Below are 20123 nucleotides of genomic sequence, written 5' to 3'. Positions count from 1 at the left end.
CCTGGTGAGGAAGCACAGATGGGGCATGGGTCTGTGTGACTCCACACACATGCAATACACACATGCATACCGAGAGGATTCTGCCAGAAGGACTGTGACTCCACGCACATACAATACACACATACAGACATGTTTTTGCCAGGAGCAGATGGTGTCCAGGACCTGCTGAGAAGGCACAGGTGGGGTATGGCTATGTTAGACTCCACACACATACAGTAGACACAAGTAGGGGCACATGCACTTAAATTTCACACAACACAATGCAGCAAGGCATTTTGCTGCACTGCGTTGCGTGAAAGGAAGACAACAGAAATCCACCATATCAACTAAAATATGGCCAATTTCTGCTGCCTTCTAGCGCTGGCGCACTGCGTGCTGCTTAATGCCAATGCAGACACCCTTGTACAAGCAGAATTGTTTTTGCGCAGGACGGGACACCGTCTTGCACTAAAATAATCCTTAACTGTGTTTTCCTCTATCTTTGAGGGCTGCAAATTACAGCACATGTGGAAAGAGAAAAAAGGAGTAAAATAAAGCTATTTCTCCTCATTACGCCTCACTAGGGAGCCGTAGCATTTTGACGCATTCCCAGTTCTACCACTAATGGTAAATCTGGGAATGCGCCAAAATCCATGGGTGGATGCAAAGGAACGCCCATGCTCCACCCATTGAAAGACTCGCAAGTGTAAAGGAACGCAAGGCAGCACTTTGCACTGCCTTGCGTTACTTTGTGTTTACTAAACCATGCAAAGCCACCCAAATTGATTTACATGGCTAAGTAAATAATACAAATGAATTTGTATCAGAGCTGCACCACAAAACATGATGCAAAACAGATGCAAAATCTTAGTAAATCTGCCCATAGAGAGGGTTCTTCCAGGGGCAGCGGGTGGCCGAACCCAAATGAGGAAACACTTGGATTAGAAGGGCACCTCTCGCAATTTTGTGAACCATGGGTGGGTCATGGAACGGTTAGATTCCACACACATAGAGTCCACACAGAGGCGGCTCCTTCACTAAGGCGGAGGAGGGTTGTCCCACAGGAAAAATAAAATAATAATAGCAATATGTTATCATTTTATTTTTCCGTACTGGCTCTGTAGATGCGGGGCGGGTGGGGCTGCCCACAGACTAGGGGGAGGAGTGCTGGGCACTTTCTAAGTGTGCATGACAGTTTGGCTGGCTGCCTTGGGTGGCCAAACAGTCATGCGCACTTAGCATGTTTTCCACCCGGCTGTTTTGCACAACTTGGGTGGAAAACTGCACAGCATCCCACTCCCTGTCTGAGCGCTGAACCACTGTGCTCAAACTAATTACAACACTGCTGTCATGCTGGTGACAGCAGCGTCATGATTGGCTAGGGGAGTGTCGAAGCCTGTGTGCTTCCTTTTTCCGGCATCAGACAGAGGAGGGGCGGCGGCTGGGAGGTAAGTGGATCTTTTTTTAAACACTCCTCCCCGCCCACCACTACTGGCCCATAGCAGCCACTACTGAAACACATACACAAAGAGAAGGTTCTGCCACCTAGGCATCTCTGGATGGTGGAGACTATTACATGTCGGCGATGCAGAGGCAGAGTTAGAGTCAACAGGACTTCTCACGTAGACACTTAGACACCCACACAAAGAAACATCAATACACTCACACAGACAGAGACACAGACTACAGACCAGTGCTAATTCTTTCTCTCACAAACACAGAAACATACATAAAAACATGGGCAAACACAGACATAGGTACACACATAAACACAGGAAAATTCTCAAAAACAACACACACACAGCTACACATCTCATCATGGCATAAGCCCACGGAAGCAAATACAGGCAGGCATTTAAACACATACACGCTTACACACCAAGACAAAACACCCCACAGGCACATAAAGAGATGTAAAGATAGACATATACACAAAAAAAGTGACACATATTTGTGCATCCAATTATACTAGTGGTCCACTGAGTTGGTTATTATTAGCTCAAGCAACAAGAGCTGAGTCGGTTATTGGCTACATATACAACAAAAAAATCAATATTACTAAATCCAGATTTATATCTCTATGGGCTAGATGTAGGTAATCCAGATTTACTGATTCTAAAATACCGAATTTTACCGATTCGGTATTTTAGAATCGGTAAATGGGATGTAGGTATTCATTCGGTATTTTTTACCGAATCGGTAAGATTCGGTAAATACCGAATCGGTATTTACCGATTCGGTATTTCCCACACATCCTTATGGGCCTCCAGGCCCATAGGAATGAATCGGAATTACCGATTCAGTAAATTACCGAATCATTAAATTAGGCCCCTACATCTAAAATGCCTAATACCGGTCGGTAAAGGCCGAAATTCGTTAATTTCGGCCGTTACCAACTGGTATTAGGCTTCGTACATCTGGCCTTATGTGTCTAAGGCCCAGATGTAGGTAAAACTTATTTACCGATTCTTAATTACCAAATTTTACCGATTCGGTAATTAAGAATCGGTAAATAAGAAGTGGGGGTATGTAGGAACATCCAGATGTTCCATTTACCGAATCGTTAAGAATCGGTATTTATCGAATCGGTAAATACCGACCGGTAATGCTCCATTCATTCCTATGGGCTTTGAAGCCCATAGGAATGAATGGGGCATTACCGGTCGGTATTTACCGATTCGGTAAATACCGATTTTGACAAGGGTGCAGGGGGTGTCACTTTGACACCCTCTAGCACCCCCACAAAAGGTTCGGAGGCCATATGGCAGGCATACCTGCACTAAGGGCAGGTCTGCCTGTCATATGGCACAGGTGTGCATGCACACATGTGCATGCACACCTGAATCGGTATTTTAACATCAAATACAATTTGATGGTAAAATACCGATTTTGTAGGCCTTGTGGGACTCAGAAGAGTCCCACCTACATATCAATTTTACCGATTCGGTAAATATACCGGTCGGTAAATTTACCGACCGGTATATTTACCGAATCGGTAAAATTACCGATTTTCCCTGTTTACCTGTCCCTACATATCAAATGCCAAATACCGGTCGGTAACGGCCGAATTCGGCCGTTACCGACCGGTAAAACCCTACCTACATCTGGCCCTAAATCTATTGTTCCTATATCTACTAGTGTGTGTGTGTGTGCATATAATGTATGCTAATGTGCTTTTATTGCACAAAACGTAGTAATATAAAACAAATATTTCTCATGAAATATGGAAATTATTTCAGGGTTCCCTCTGAAAAATGGATTTCATCATTATTATGATGCCTCCAAAATCACTCTGCAGAGCTTTACCATTGACAGAGCTACAATAATTATTTGGCTTGGAAGACCAAATTGTGTGGCAAAAATAACCCACAAGTTAGGCACCACAATCTCTGGCAGTATAATATTCATACATTTGAGCTAGAAGCAATATAAAGTTTGGTGAAAAACGCAAGGAACTGATTTGAATTATATGGAAAATTACGTGGCAAATGCAGTAATTGTGCACTAAACATTGCAGCTATAGTCAAATACACTGGCCATCACATTTTCCACAGATTTAGCAAGTTTATTTATGAAAGTTAAAACCAAGATGAAACATTCTAATTCAAATGAGTACTCCCTTTTTGCTGCACTTTTAAGAAAACAGCTTTTTCAAGCAACGTATCCAAAAATAAATGTCACATAACAAAGAAACATAACAGGTAACATGACAGTTCCTCTGTTATTGCCACCCTTGCGTCCTAGTACTATTTATACATTACTCAGCCCTCGGCCTCGTGGTTTATGATGTCACCAGAACTCCTCAATGGCAATATTAGACCACATTACATGTTAACCCATTATGTATCATATCGCTATATAATATGTAAATATTTCCACATAAATCTATACAAATGTAAATATGCAACAAAACATAACAAAGGGAAGCTAGGATTCAAGTGCCGTGACTGAATCCACAGATCGATGTGTAAGAAACGTAAATGACTACAATTATAAGAGTACACACACGGACACGCACTCGCGTGGACAGTTAACGAGCCAGCCTTGGCCATGGGAACAGCCAATTTTGACCTGTAGGGACTGACAAAGAGGGAGGGACAGACAGGTGCAGCGTATGCACAGGAGGCCCCGGGCCTGCCTTACCTGCGTCCCCCGTAGTCCAGCAGCATGGTGGTCCCTGGTTCTGTCTGCCGTACTTGTGGGAGCATGCCGTCTTGGTCCGGGGAGTGGGGAGGCGAAGGGCCGCGGAGCCAAAACCATCCGTCGAGCGGAAAAGCCCCAAACCATAGATGTATTAAATAAACCTGCCCCCCTCCGTCGGTTTTTTCTCCATCCCACAGGGAGATCGAAAAGGCTCACAGACATAGGGGCCCGACAGCAACGGCGGTGGGCGTCCTCTGCATCGCTGTTCGCGGACATAAATTGACTCGAAGGCGGGATGGAATAAAGGTCACAGGAACAGGAATAAACAATATGAAATAAAAAGGTGGGACAGGTCTAATGTCTCCGGTGTGTCGGTGTGTGTTGCAGGGCCTCTGCTAGCTGATGGATGGAGCACCGCCCACTTGCCTTGGACTGCAGAACCTCCCATTGGCTGTGCGCTGCGTCCGTCAGGGATATAGAGACGGAGAGGGTGTCGCCATGGAGACCTTCTCGTGGTAGCAACCTCAGCATCAGCATAAGCAGCAAGAACAGAGGATGGCCTAGGAGAGGGAACGGCAGGAGCAATTATTCCTCCGCTACCATCCACGGCATTTTGAAGAATGGGCTGGGAGAGGGGGGCCAGAGGGGCTACGGGGTGAGGAGGTTTGCAAGACCCTCACGCAGGGGGCGGGGGACCTAGTCTCGATAGGAGGTCGTCGGATCCGCTACAGAAGGTCCATAAATCTGAAGACAAAGGGATGGAGTTGTCACAGGGGGGTTTCGAGTCGCGAGGACCCACGGTTTTCTATGGCCACATTTCGTGCTCACCTTGGCATGACAGAAAGAGGCAATAGGAAAGATGGCATCTCACGTGTTGTGAGGGAAGTGGTCTCAGGATAGCTTCCAACCCTTACCCCACACTTGGCCTTAACGCTCCTAAAGTTTACAGATAAGAGAGGCACATGGGGATACCATAAGCGTCACAAGATCACGAATTTGATAGGAGGGGTAGCCGGGAGTAAAAGCCAGTCGTCTGGTTTCAGTTCCCAGTTTAGTTACTGCACTTCTTGCTCGGTTGTAGGTTTGTGCTTTGAGGCAATGCGCCTTGTGCCTGTTGCTAGGCTTGGGGGCCCTACAGTTGTATGAGAGAGGATTTGGACTGTGCGCATGCGCTCTCATTTCTCGATATTGCACTTCACACCACCTAGTCCGCAGTGGTATCCGTCTTCTATAAGTTTTATTGCTATTTACTTTTGTGATGTGCTCTGTGTCATTCTTGTTCCTGGGAGGTGAATTTGCGGCAAGGAATGCAGCCCAATAAGCAGGGCACACGTCCTAAAAAAGAAGTGGGGGGACAAACCAAGTTAGGCAGAATGCCACTCACATCATGGTGCGTGACATCACATATTGCATCACAGGAAGTGGTTTTACAACCCTTGACCTCACCGGAAGTCGCATCGCAAGAAGTGATATCAGAACTTAAGACCTCAAACATACATTTAGCAGGTCTATCATGAGGACATTTGAGCGCATTACAATATTTAACAAATTAGATTTTGCGCTGGAGTTGTGCCAAAAAAGTGACGCAACTGAGTCGCAAAATCTGAACCTCAACGTATACATATATTTTTTTAAACTCTGCCACAAAAAAATTTGACAACAAGGAAAAACGTGGCAATAAATCTGTTCTGCATAATTGGTTACAAAGTCTGCATTTTAAAATATCTTATGGGGTTAAGGCACCTACTGCATAGCTCTCTGTGTTCCCAGTAAATCACAGGAAATAATAATTGTAAGATAACTCTGGAGGTTAATGTACTTGCTGGAGAGATCTGTATTTTATCTGGTCCCAATTTTAAATTCAAGTAGCATTGAGGGTTAATATGTCTCCTACATAGTGCATCATGTGACACGCAGATAACAGGATTTTATTTTATGTAGCTGGGCAAGTTGGCTACTACTTCAAATACAGAGATACTTTTGTTACTTGCAGTTCATAAATTGTAATCCTTCTAATATAGCACAGTGAGTTATGAAAAACATGTGACTTATACCTTGTAACTCATTATCCTATGTAACGCATCCTGTACATTGATTTACACACATATGATTTATTGTCCATGTGTACGTATGATGTATAGCACTCCTACACCCTGGATTGGGATGTGCAGTGTTATAAAGGAAATACAAGAAAATAGTGGCATTTAAATTATTTGTGTAAATATTGGGACAGACCAACACATCTAAAATTTGTACAGTGCCTACATATGTCCTATATACAGGGATTGAAAAAAGTCAAACGCATGCCTCTCTTAAGTACCTGTAAAGTAATAACAAGCAGTAATCCTTTGTTCCCCATCCATTGCATTTGCAGCTAGGGGTGAGGTTTCAGATAGCCAGGATGCTCAATCAAACAGAGGGCAGATGGCCCCTTAACTGTGGCCTTTGTTTTGGGTGTAGCTGGAATTTTAAATCATCACAACGCAACCTTGCTGCCTGAAATGTAAGCAGACAACGTGCAGATGCTGCCAAATGTGTCCTGGTGTCTAAAAACGACATCAGGATGAGTTCAGCATATTTCTGAGGGGCTCAACTTCTTTGCAGGAGAGACGGCATCCACCCTGTTAAAAGAGTGGGTAGATGCCATCTACCCACATGTACCTTGAACTTAAGCCCTGCCAATAAGGCTTCTGCCAGAAAGACCTGTGTGTAACCAGCAGTGAACTGGTTCGGATTCCAGCAAGCCTAGGTCTAAATTTCATCCTTTTGAGGTCAGCAAAATGTCCACCATTGACTCGGGGAGTAGACCGCACCAAATAAAAACAGTGCTACAAAGCAGCCAGGCTTTGGCAGCAAGCCCTCTTTTATAACACGTTCATCTCAGTGTTATGGGATAATGCTGGGATAAGTATTCATGGGGAAAGAAGTGTCAGGGTATGTGAGGTGGCATGGACTGTCTATCGTGGATGAGCTGAGACACTACTAAATATGTGTTGATGGCAGTTTGTGGGCACAGTCGCATGTTTTTGGAGACCGGGACTTAGATTTTATTCCCAAACTTCGAACCAGAGCAAGAGAGAGCTAGATAAGAAAGAAATAATGAAGGAGCAAGAGAAAAATAGAATAGGTGATGGAAGGGGAATGTAGGAATGAAAAAGAACTAACACGAATGAGGCAAAGAAACAACAAGTGTAGAGTGGTAGAAGAAAGAGGCATTAGGTGGAATTAAAATTTGGCACCACTGCTGTCAGGCTGCTAAGAAAAACGTTCAGTCCTGCTCTTACTGTGTAAGGTGTGAGGTTAACCAAGACCTTTTATCTTATTTTACTAAATTTATATGTATAATGTACTTACTTAGATTTCTTCATCCATTGGTCTTTTCTTGAGTCACTCACATTTTGCTTCCACCCACAAAAGCATACGCCATAGAGCAATGGGTGAGCCTACTTCAGTCACTGGCTAAGGTCAATTTGAGCAATTTAATTTTTCTCTTGCACAACAAGTAAATTCATACATACGGGTATTCCTTTCATTGCTAGTGTTATTGGTTTTTCCTTTATTACTTTAGTGTTGCCTTTGTGGTTAAAGTGTAATGTGATAGCAAAATGCTTTGTACCAGCTCTTTATGCTGCTTTTGATGTAACCACAGGACACATTCCACATTTATCAGATTCTGTCTCCTGCTAATGCTCTTGTAAATTCCTTTTAAAGTGGCCTTTGTTTATGTGGCTGTTGCTATTTCACAACATACCTGATTGTGCCATTTGAAACTTCTTTATAAAGGTATCCTCGTATTAACGTGCACACAATGAAGTGCATTTAAAACTGCATCGACTGTACGTTAAGCTGGTATGTATTTTAGTTGAGGACCACAGTTATACTTGTAAACCAATTTAATCTGTATGCCCTGTTTATATGTCTTTCTAGTTTGCTTTGAGTGCTTTTCTATTCTGTGCTTATCAATACATTTATCAGTTATATTACTATGTTAACCTGTGCCATTTATTCAAATATCTATCTATCTATCTATCTATATATCTATCTATCTATCTATCTATCTATCTATCTATCTATCTATCTATCTATCTATCTATCTATCTATCTATCTATCTATCTATCTATCTATCTATTCATCTATCTATCTTTGTGATTCTATCTATCTATCTATCTATCTATCTATCTATCTATCTATCTATCTATCTATCTATCTATCTATCTATCTGTCTGTCTGTCTGTCTGTCTGTCTGTCTGTCTGTCTGTCTGTCTGTCTGTCTGTCTGTTTGTCTGTCTATCTATCTATCTATCTAGCTATCTATCTATCTATCTATCTATCTATCTATCTATCTATCTATCTATCTATCTATCTATCTATCTATCTCTCTATCTATCTATCTATCTATCTATCTCTCTACCTGTCTGTCTTTTCAAGTCTCTCTGTTTATGTATTTTTTCAACCCTGTCTGTCTACTTGTATTAGAGATTGACAAAACATTACAAAATGCATTAGCAAAGGCAAGAGGTTGCCAGCCAACACTTGACCGAATGGCTTTTCTAGGTCTGGTTAGTCAATGTCGTTTTTCAAAGTAATGAGGGAGTGACAGTTAACAAACAGTAAAAAGTTTCAAAAGCTATGGGAGAACAAAACAAGAATTGCCAAAGCCAAAAGGCTGAGGGCCAACAGTTACGTACTAAAAAATGCTCTTCACTAACATACATTGAGATTCTCCTGTCTCCGCTTTTCTTTTCTTTTCTGTGTGGAGATCTCCGCCCAGACTACAGACACCTCTGACCACGCGTGCCTACATTTTAGTAATTAATGCGGTAGGTAGAGTGGTGGAAATTGGGAACACTAAACTGAAGAACCGGGTTTTAGAACCCAGCGGCGCCAGGGACACGCCCAAAGTCTTCGGGTTCTCCTGTCTTGGCAAACAGAGACACTGAATACTTCTAGGTGGCGTCAGAGATCAAATTTATTAGCTGCAGCTAGTAACAGTAATCTCAGCAATACAACACGGTGTACAACTCAAGAAACTGTTCAAATTTCATAGAGCAAGACATTACCTTTTATACACAATATTCTCATTATAAATGTACACCCACTGCGCAAAATTCTGACCAATAGGACACATTTTCTAACTGAGTATTGTGGTTCTGAAATTCTCAAACCTGTCTGCATTTTAATCTTGCCCTTACGTAGGCCAGTGCTGTGGGCCCAGCGAACAAGTGGCTTTTCGTGCATATATTAATTTGGGTTTCTCTGTCTCTGAATGAACTGCAGAGAGTAACCCTTTTCACCTGGAACTGACCTTTCTGTAAAACTAATTTCCCTAGCTGATGGTTGTCTAAGTTTTTCAATTACTGATTAGGATCTTGTTAACCATTAAGTTTCCTTGCGCATGTGTTATCTTAAACAACATCTAAATGTATTCTTTCCTCAAAGACTTTCTTTTCTGAAACTTGGGTTTTTGCTATGTGTCGTGACTGCCATCTAGTGTTACTTTTTATGTAGGCTTCAGAAGTTAGTTTGTGAGCCAAACAGTCGAATCATATATACACATTAACCAGGGATTTCTTCGTGCGCTGGAGTTAATTTTAAAAGCTGGCCTTTCACCTAGGAGATGACCCTGCCAAGCCAATTTCCCTGCAAGATCGTTATTTACTTTTTCCAATCACTATTCAAAACATTTGTTAACTTTTAAATTTCTTTACGTCTTTGTTAATCTTGCACATTATCTGAAACTACTTTTCTTTATTTTTTCCTTCATTTCATGGGTTACGCTTTCAATTAAAGGTTAGATTAATATTTTAGATATGCCTAAATATTAACTTGTGAGTTGGGACACTGTAAATTGAGCTTTACTGTATGATGCTGTGTGATGTCATGTACTTTCTATTGGTTGAATTTTGGTGTAGGGGTGTGCATTTTAAATGTACCTTTTTGTGTATAAATAGGGATGTCTCGCCTTAGTAAAATCGAGCAGTTTCTTGAGTTGTACATCGTGCTGTATTACTGGGATTTCTGCTACTAGCTGCAGCTAATAAATTTAATCTCTGACGCCACCAAGAAGTATTCCGTGTCTCTGTATACCAAGGCAAGGGAACCTAGAGGACTCTGGGCGTGTCCCTGACGCCGCTGGGTACTTGAAAACCCGGTTCTTCAGTTGGCGCGACCAACGCGGGCCGACTTCAGTGGTACCGGTCCAAGCCCGAAGTTTGCGAGGAGCCACGTGAGGAAATTCTGGAGGAGGGCCCCCACTTCATCGACCCCTGCATGTCGGCGTGGACCAAAGGACTTTTCTGCGAGGCTTCCCGCTTTCCAACGGCTGCGAAGGACTGCTGCCCTGACTGTCGCCTTGTCTTGGACCCTCCGATTGATGTCTGTAAAGCGAGACGATAGACGGTCTTCTGGTGGCGTGACAGATATTTAGTTAAGTATAAGTGGGTCGCTCCCACGACTTTGTCTGGTTCCTTGGTTTTGATTTGATTTTGATTTGGCTGCTGCAGTATCCAAAGCCGAAGGGCTTGTATATTTACAAAGTATATCATTTTTTTGATTCCCTTTGAAGTTTGAAACCAGACCAGTGAGCAAGATGCCTAGTTTTGGTAAAATTGGTAATTGGTTTGTTTGTGGTAGTAACAGGGATTCACGATTGGAGGATTCATGTCCGATACCTCCGGTTGGAACTCCAACTTATGAATTGTACTCAAAACATGGAGTAGGCCCTATTACGTATAATGAAGTATGGGTCCGCTACACTAAAAAAGATGGTGTTTTACAATGGCCCCCACATGGTAGTTTTGAAACAGAGATTTTAGACAATCTAGAAATTAAGCTATTTAAGAAGAAAGCCCGGCCAGCAATGTTTGACTCTTTCCGCCTTTGGCGTAAGGAAGCCAAACAGAGAGAAATTAAGCAAGCAAAGAGAGATAGGAAAGATAAAAATATGTCAGTACTACAAGCTGCTAGACAGTTTAAGGAAGATGGAGAAGAGCGTGCGAGTGAAGTCTTAGATAGACAGCGTTGCATGGCCATAGATAAATGTTATCCGGCCTTGCCGTCTTCTCCTCCGAAAGTGATGGAAGACCCTGAAAAAGATCCTTTGATCTCTCATTTACTGAGATTGCCTCCTCCCTATGTGCAGGGTGCTACTGCGCCTCAATTACCCCCGGTTGTTCCACCCTTTGTTGTTCAACCTCCTGCTGTTGTTCAGCCACCCGGTGCTCCACAGATGGTTTTGCCTCCTCCTGCGCAACCCATTCTAGGGTCGCCAGTCTTGTTATCAGCTTTGCCTCAAACTCCTTTGCCTTCTGCTTCTGCATCTTCGATTTCTACTGTTCTTGTCCCTACACCTTCCTTGCCTCAGAATACTTATTCTCCTGTTCTTATGTCTGCTTCTTCTCCTTCTGTTCGAAAATGAATGACAGAGACTGTTTCTAATTTGTTGTCACCATTGTTTGGGTCACTGAATATGACCCCTGTTTCGGAACGTAAGCAGAGTCGTAGTCAGCTTCCTAGTTCTGAAGAACGGACAGTGTTGGATTTGTTGGCTCGTAGGTGGATTTTAAATGCTTCGAGGTATAATTTGCCAGCAGTTATGGATGTTTTCTTTCAGTGGGAACCGCCTAAGCAACGGTATGTTTTTGATGTAATGTGTACTTTTCTGCGTCAGGAATGGGAAGATAATGAGTTGGGTCCGATTCCGCAGGATGTGCTCGATGTTCAGTCAGATTTTGCCAAAGGGATGATAGTGGAATCTGATGTTACAGATGCCGTAGAGACAATACTTGCTTTCAGATCTAGACTTCCGCCTCAGACATTGTATGAACCTGATTCCTCTGTTAGGAGGAAAGTGAAACAGTACCCTATGAGAGAAGTTCCTCCAGTATGGAAAGAAGCAGTTCAGGCTAATGTAAATCAGGGTATTGTTGCCGCTCCGGCTCATTTTCAGCGAGTATGAGTACATGTCCCTTGGAAGAGAGCAGAGGTCTTGGCTCTTAAGCAGACCTTACCTGACCCTCGTAAGAATCCTGCTGGTTATTACAAGGAGTTGTCCCAGACAGTTGAAGCGTGTATTATGAATTTAGCTGACATCGATATGTTGATGGGTAATGTAGTCCCTCAACCCTTGTGGGCGAAGATTCGTCATGAGAATCATGCTGCTGAATTAGGTGATACCTGGGCGAATATTGTTGCTGCAGATGGTAGACAGGAGGGAGGTGCTAAACCTGAACCTCTAGTTTCAGAATTACCAGGTAGAATTATTAATTTGATGAAAACAATGATGCCCGCTTTACGAGTGAATTGGGATAAGTTAGCAGCATGTAAGCAGAAGAAAGACGAGAGTGTATCTGATTTCTTCACTAGGTTTGAAGAGACGTTTATTGATCATAGTGGTCAGGATATGAGTATGGAGGGTGGTCAAAGGTTGTTTGTGGATAAATTTGTCTTTAATTTGCTTCCTGAACTTTCTAATAAGTTAAAGGACTCTGAGAGTTCATGGGCTGTCTCTTCTTCGGCCCAGATATTGGCTACTGCACAATATTACGAGAATAGGGATAAAGATGAGAAGGATAAAGTGGAGAAAAAAACTAAAGAGTTAAAGACAAAAGTTCTTTTGCAGCAAGCTTATCCGCCTCGTCAGAATCAGCCTCAGTTTCAGCAACCTCCACAATTTCAGAGATTGTTACAGAAGCCCGAGCCTTATGTACAGCGATTCTTTCCTGGCCCTAATCAGTGTACTTATTGCAGAGAGGAAGGTCATTACAAGAATAGTTGCCCGGCATTGTTACAGCGTGCGAATGGTGTATCTGGTCAAAGAGGTCATGGTAGTTTTCAGCAAGCTCCTAGGGGTAGGGGACGTGGTGTGATCTCTCAGACTGAGCGTTCCTCTTCCCTACAGAATTCTGCGAATTATTTTGACAGACAGAATGTTCCGAGTGGTCAGTCTGCCCAGTATTATGATTGAGGATTACTATGTCGAAGGTGAGAGTTCTGGTTATAATGATAACTAGGACAGCCAAGGACAAAGTGAGGGAGTAGTGTCAGTTCCAGTAGACCAGAGTGGACCTTATGTTGAAGTGAATACATCAGGTGTGGTAGAACCTTTTCTTTTGGATACTGGTGCGATGAAGAGTTCTATTATGCACTCTAAACTTCCTGGCGCACCTTTGTCTGGCTTGACCAATGTTTCAGTAGGATTTTCAGGCGCCCCAGTTCGTAATCTGGTTTCTAGTCCTTTGTCCCTTTCGATTGGCCCTTGTGAATTGGAAGCTCCACTTATTTTAATGACTGGTTGTGGTGAGAACCTGTTGGGTTTGGACTTGCTGAAAAGATTGTATGCGACATTACATTGTTCTCCTTCAGGAGTACAACTTACCCTCGGTAGGAAAGTGATTTCCCCAATGTATTTGTCTAAGGATTGTTTGCCACTGGAATTACGTTCGCTTCCTGATACACTTTGGGCTACAGGTCCAAATGATGTTGGTCTTTTGCAAATTCCACCTTATGTTGTCACACTTAAATCAAATTCTAGGCTACCTCGTATTCCCCAATACAAGATCTCGAGTGATGGTGAGAGAGCTCTTTTAGCGATTGTTTATGATCTGGTTGAGAAGGGTGTAGTTGAGGAAACGAGAGGTAATGTTTGTAACAGTCCTGTTTTGCCTATCCTTAAACGTACTGATGCTTCTCAGCCACCTGTGTATCGGTTTGTGATTGACCTTCGAGAGGTAAACAAGATAGTCGTGCCACAGTTTCCTGTGGTACCTGATATCACTGCTTTGTTGACTTTGATTCCTGCTTCGGCAGCTTGGTTTTCTGTCATCGATTTGAAGAATGCTTTCTTCAGTATTCCTATTGCTGAGGAGAGCAGGGATATTTTTGGCTTCTCATTAGGAGGCCGAAGCTTCCGGTTTAAGAGAGCTCCCCAAGGTTATTGTGAAAGTCCCTCCATCTATAGTCAGGCGTTGAAAACTCAGCTTGATGGTTTTGTGTTACCTGTTGGTGCTACTCTTATTCAGTACGTTGATGACTTGTTGGTTACTGCTGATGATGAACAGATTTGTAAAGAGGCTACTCTTTCTTTGTTGCGGTATTTGTCTGACCTTCATCATAAAGTGTCACCTTCAAAGTTACAGTATTGTCGCCAAGAAGTGACCTACTTAGGTCATCTCTTGTCGAAGGAGGGAAGGAGATTGACCCCAGAACGAATTCAAGCGATTGTGCAAATGAATGTACCATCCACACAGAGAGAAGTGCGTGCCTTTTTAGGTATTGCATCGTATTGTAGACAGTGGATCCCCAATTTTTCACTGTTGGCGAAACCTTTGTTAGCATTGACTCTGAAAGATACTCCGCATCCTCTTCCTTGGTCTGACGAATGTCAGAAAAGTTTTTCTGAACTACGTGATGCATTGTGTTCGGCTCCTGTGTTGGGTACTCCAGACTATAGTAAGCCTTTCACGTTGTACGTGCACGAGAGAGAAGGTTGTGCGTTGTCAGTGTTGACACAGACGTTTGGGGACAAGCAACGTCCATGCGCGTATTTCTCCTCTACGTTAGACCCAGTTGCTAAGGCGTTGCCGAGTTGTCTGAGAGCTACAGCTGCAGCGGCTGTTTCTATCCGACAGTCTGCTGGTTTGGTATTGGACAATACGTTGATTGTAATGGTCCCACATGCAGTGGATACCTTATTAAACAGGACTAAGACACAGCACCTTACTAGTGCACGTCTTTCAGGTTATGAGCTGACACTGTTGGCTAGCCATGTTCACATCAAACGTTGTAATGTGCTGAATCCAGCCACGTTGTTACCGATCTCTACAGAGACGGATCCTCAAGAAAAGCATGATTGTTTTCTTCGTACAGAGGAAGAAACGAAAGCTAGAGTTGACCTAAGGGATACTCCCCTTACGAATGTTGATGGTACCCTATGGGTGGATGGTTCGTGTTTTAAGCTTCCGAATGGTGAAACGACTGCAGCGTATGCTATTACAACTTTACATACAGTTGTTGAGACAGCACGCATACCACAGAATTCTGCGCAAGCAGCAGAATTAATCGCATTGACTAGAGCGTGTGTGTTGTCAGAAGGAAAGCGAGTGGATGTTTACACCGACAGCCAGTACGCGTTTGGAGTTGCCCATAGTTTTGGGCGTTTGTGGAGAGAGCGTGGGTTCCTTACTTCGCACGGAACCAAAATACAGCATGGGCAGTTGGTGAATGAACTTTTGGAATCTCTCACTCTCCCGAAGCAGATTGCAATTGTGAAGTGTAGTGCGCATAAGAAAGTTGTGGACGATGTTGGTCGAGGGAATGCGTTTGCGGATGAAGTTGCGAAGGAAACGGCGAAAGACATGATGAGCCGTATGTATGTTGCAGGCCCAGCTAATTGGGTTATGGCTGGTGGAATGTGTGAAGACACAATAGAAAGTGTGAAAATGATTCAGGCTGAAGCGACTGAGAAAGAAGTGAGTGTTTGGAGAGAAACTACGGGTATGTTGGATTCAACAGGTTGTTGGGTTGAGTTGTCAGAACACCAGCGATGGCTGTTGCCGGATGCGTATGTGCTCCCAGTGGTTACAATGGCTCATGGAATGGCCCACATAAGTTCGAAGGGAATATGCAAGTTGTTGGCTCCAGTTTGGCAGAATGCTGGAATCCCGAAATGTGCAGAGAACGTGGTGAAACATTGTATGATTTGTTTGAAGTATAATCCTGGTAAGGGAACTCCAACTCCAGCTGGTCATTTTGCTCCTCCTACGTATCCGTTTGAGGTGATACAGCTAGATTATATACATATGGAGAGATGCAACAATTTGAAGTATGTCCTTGTGGTTGTTTGTGCCTTTTCCAGGTGGATTGAGGCCTACCCCCTAAAGGATAATACTGCCTTGTCTACAGCCAAGGTTTTGCTGAGAGAGTACTTCCCTAGGTATGGTTTGCCGAGAATCGTATGGTCGGACAATGGGAGTGAATTTGTGGGTCAAATTATGAAGAAAGTATGTGCTGGATTAGGAATAAATCAGAAGTTCCATGCAGCGAATCACCCCCAGTCTGCTGGACTTGTTGAATGTTACAATGGTACCTTGAAGCTGAAATTAGCTAAGGTTCAAGCAAGCACTGGCCTTACATGGCCGGATGCCTTGCCGTTGGCTCTTTTGTCAACAAGGACGACTGTGCATTCTCGAGTGGGACTTAGTCCGTATGAAATTGTGTTTGGTCGTCCTGTGAATGTTTGGGGTGTGCCTCGTCCTAAAGAATACAGCAGTATTGAGTACCCTATGTTGGTGGATTACTTACATGACTTGACTGCTAAATTACGTGTTCTCCACCAACAGGTCTATGACAGTCTACCGACAGCAACTGCGGATCCAGGACACACAATTCAACCCGGCGACTACATTCTTACGAAGAATTTTCAACGAACAAAGAATTTGGAGCCGAGGTGGACTGGACCGCATTTAGTTTTGTTAGTGACTCGAACTGCTGTTAGAGTAGCTGGGAAGAAAAACTGGGTGCATGCCACCCATACAAAAAAGGTTCCATTGCCCTTACCATATGACAAGTGGGTGAGGGAAGGTATAGCCGATTCTGAATGTGAAAAAACTCCTAGGTTTGTTCCTTTTAGTGATGCTCATTTGACATGGACACGGTCAGAACGCGAGGATGACAATGTGCTGCAAGAAGCTGTTCCTCCACGTTTGGGATTGGACACTACCGAACCTGAACTTTTGTTTACCGACCAAAGTGTGCCGACTAAATCACGTTACAACCTCCGATCTCGAAATAAATAAAGGGACTTTGAACATTACATTTTTTTTCCCACACTGAGACCAAAAAGAGACAATTTCTTCAAGTATTTTGCATTTGACTTTTGTTTTTCTTTTTCTCTTGCTTTTTCTGAAATTGTATTATGGTTTTCTGTTAAATTTTTGATTGGTTACCATTTGCCAGTTGCAGGGTCACGTAGGAGTACCAACGGTTCAGTTTGTGACCTGAGTAGTGGCAGTAGGTCTGCAGGACTTGCAGTGTCCCTATGACCTGCTAATAATCACAGCTGAAGTACTCTATCAAGATTGCGTGAGCGACATTAGAAAATGGAGATTGTATTGAGGAATGATGATAAAAAGCAAGAGATGAAAAACTGATATTACAGAATGTTGTTCTCTAAGTGTGGTATAGCTTTATCTATTTTAATACTTTTATGTATTCTATTAGCTACTATATTCTGGTTTGTTTCTCCTACACAATTGACGTCTGCACCAACTTCTCAACCTACTCTTTCTTTTTCTACTGTTTCTTCACATGAGTTTCATACGTTACCTGAACATGAACAGACACGAAGATCAGAATTTGTGAACAATTCGTTTATACAGATGTTGCATCAGCATCAGCTAGTCATAAATACCACGAATTGTTGGGTGTGTGGTCTTATGCCACATACTACAGATAAGGGAATGCCATATTTGGTTTTGTCTTTTTCGCCTAACGGGTCAGTTTGGGCACTCCAATCAATGTTTATCTATGCGAATGAAGCCTCTCCTGTACGTTCCGTCAAAGACAATGCAAGTAATAATGCCTTGATACGGGGAATAGTTGATATGATTAGAGATATCGATGCGTATAACGCTATCCCTAGAGATGAGGTGCGAGCATATGTCGGTTGGAATAAAACGACATATAGTGCTAGCTTGACGGAGAAATAAAGGCAGCGAAGGTCTCCTTCTATTTGGATTGTACCCCACCGAGGTCATCTTTGTTTGCAAGGTAATGGTCAGAATCCGAGAGCTCAGCTTGGTAAGAGTGTGTGTGTTCACACATACGTTTATACGTCCCAGAAATCCCCTCCGTTCGTGCCAGCTAAAGGCACGTATTTTGTTTGTCATGATAGAGCATACACATGGTTGCCATCTGATTTTTCTGGCACATGTTATGTGGCATTTTTGCTTCCCCCTACATACACTGCTGTTTTCGACTACCATAAGACAAGATATGGTAGAGGTGTAATCGATGCGAAAGATACTGTCGCACAAGAAGCTGGAGACTTCTTTAAGGGTTTCCTACCCTTTTGGGGTCCTATGGCTAATAGTAGGAATATTCGTCAGCTTACGAGAGTGGTTGAGGCCACTATAAATGAGACTGCAGGTGCCCTTAGCAATATTACAGCTGAGCTTCAAGCGGATTGCCGTATGACATTACAGAACCGTTTTGTTTTAGATATTATACTTGCAGATAGAGGTGGGGTATGCAAATTGATTAGATCTAGTTGCTGCGCTTTCATACCAGATAATTACCCGACAGTGTACCAAGCCATCTCTAGACTACATAAGATCTCTGAGTCTATTCATGTGGACGAAGGAGACTGGTCATTGATGGGATGGTTATGGGAGTCATTGTCCAAATGGGGATGGAAGATTCTGACGTTCCTTGGTATGGCGTTAGCTATCCTTTTCTTGTGTTGTTTATGCATCCAGTGTGGTCCCGCCATTTGTAGTCTTTGTGCTATGATCTGTGTGAGAAGACCAGTTCCGAGAGAAGTGAAGGATAATAAGATGATGTTACAGCAACACCTTGATGACCTGATGAGAATAGATATAGACCTAGATTCAGATTGACATGAGTTTAGGTTATTGCCTACGTAATGGCAAAAGGAGGGTCTGTGGTTCTGAAATTCTCAAACCTGTCTGCATTTTAATCTTGCCCTTACGTAGGCCAGTGCTGTGGGCCCAGCGAACAAGTGGCTTTTCGTGCATATATTAATTTGGGTTTCTCTGTCTCTGAATGAACTGCAGAGAGTAACCCTTTTCACCTGGAACTGACCTTTCTGTAAAACTAATTTCCCTAGCTGATGGTTGTCTAAGTTTTTCAATTACTGATTAGGACCTTGTTAACCATTAAGTTTCCTTGCGCATGTGTTATCTTAAACAACATCTAAATGTATTCTTTCCTCAAAGACTTTCTTTTCTGAAACTTGGGTTTTTGCTATGTGTCGTGACTGCCATCTAGTGTTACTTTTTATGTAGGCTTCAGAAGTTAGTTTGTGAGCCAAACAGTCGAATCATATATACACATTAACCAGGGATTTCTTTGTGCGCTGGAGTTAATTTTAGAAGCTGGCCTTTCACCTAGGAATTGACCCTGCCAAGCCAATTTCCCTGCAAGATCGTTATTTACTTTTTCCAATCACTATTCAAGACATTTGTTAACTTTTAAATTTCTTTACGTCTTTGTTAATCTTGCACATTATCTGAAACTACTTTTCTTTATTTTTTCCTTCATTTCATGGGTTACGCTTTCAATTAAAGGTTAGATTAATATTTTAGATATGCCTAAATCTTAACTTGTGGGTTGGGACACTGTAAATTGAGCTTTACTGTATGATGCTGTGTGATGTCATGTACTTTCTATTGGTTGAATTTTGGTGCAGGGGTGTGCATTTTAAATGTACCTTTTTGTGTATAAATAGGGATGTCTCGCCTTAGTAAAATTGAGCAGTTTCTTGAGTTGTACATCGTGCTGTATTACTGGGATTTCTGCTACTAGCTGCAGCTAATAAATTTAATCTCTGACGCCACCAAGAAGTATTCCGTGTCTCTGTATACCAAGGCAAGGGAACCTAGAGGACTCTGGGCGTGTCCCTGACGCCGCTGGGTACTTGAAAACCCGGTTCTTCAGTATCACATTAACAAAAACCCAATTTACAGTAACCCAACCCAAAAGTTAATTATTAGGACTGTCCCAAATTCAATCTTTGCAAGCCGGACAAATTTATAATTGAAAAGCACAACCCATGTAATGAAAAGTCGTAAGGAAAGAAACAATTCAGATGCTGATTAGGATAACATATGTGCAAGGAAACTAAAAGTTAACGAGGTCCTGAACATTGATTGGCAATCTCAGACAACGATCAGCCAGAGAAATTGGCTTTGTGAAAGGGTCAGTTTCAGGTGAAGAGGTCAGCGTCCTGCAGTTTACTCACAAGTCAGAAAAGGGCCTGTTT

General features: G+C 42.8%; 1 protein-coding gene across 1 annotated transcript in view; it reads right to left on the bottom strand.

Moving 5' to 3' along the window:
- LMTK3 (lemur tyrosine kinase 3) overlaps nt 1-4186 on the bottom strand; it is a 207777-nt gene extending 203591 nt beyond the window's left edge. The window contains exon 1 of the mRNA XM_078650948.1: nt 4123-4186. The gene's annotated coding sequence lies outside the window, so the exon portion shown is untranslated. The remainder of the gene's footprint in view (nt 1-4122) is intronic.
- Nucleotides 4187-20123: the final 15937 nt, after the last annotated feature.

The sequence above is a fragment of the Lissotriton helveticus genome, chromosome 7 (assembly GCF_964261635.1).
Source record: "Lissotriton helveticus chromosome 7, aLisHel1.1, whole genome shotgun sequence".
In the NCBI taxonomy this organism is placed as follows: domain Eukaryota; kingdom Metazoa; phylum Chordata; class Amphibia; order Caudata; family Salamandridae; genus Lissotriton; species Lissotriton helveticus.
This window is presented reverse-complemented; position numbering and strand designations above follow the sequence as displayed.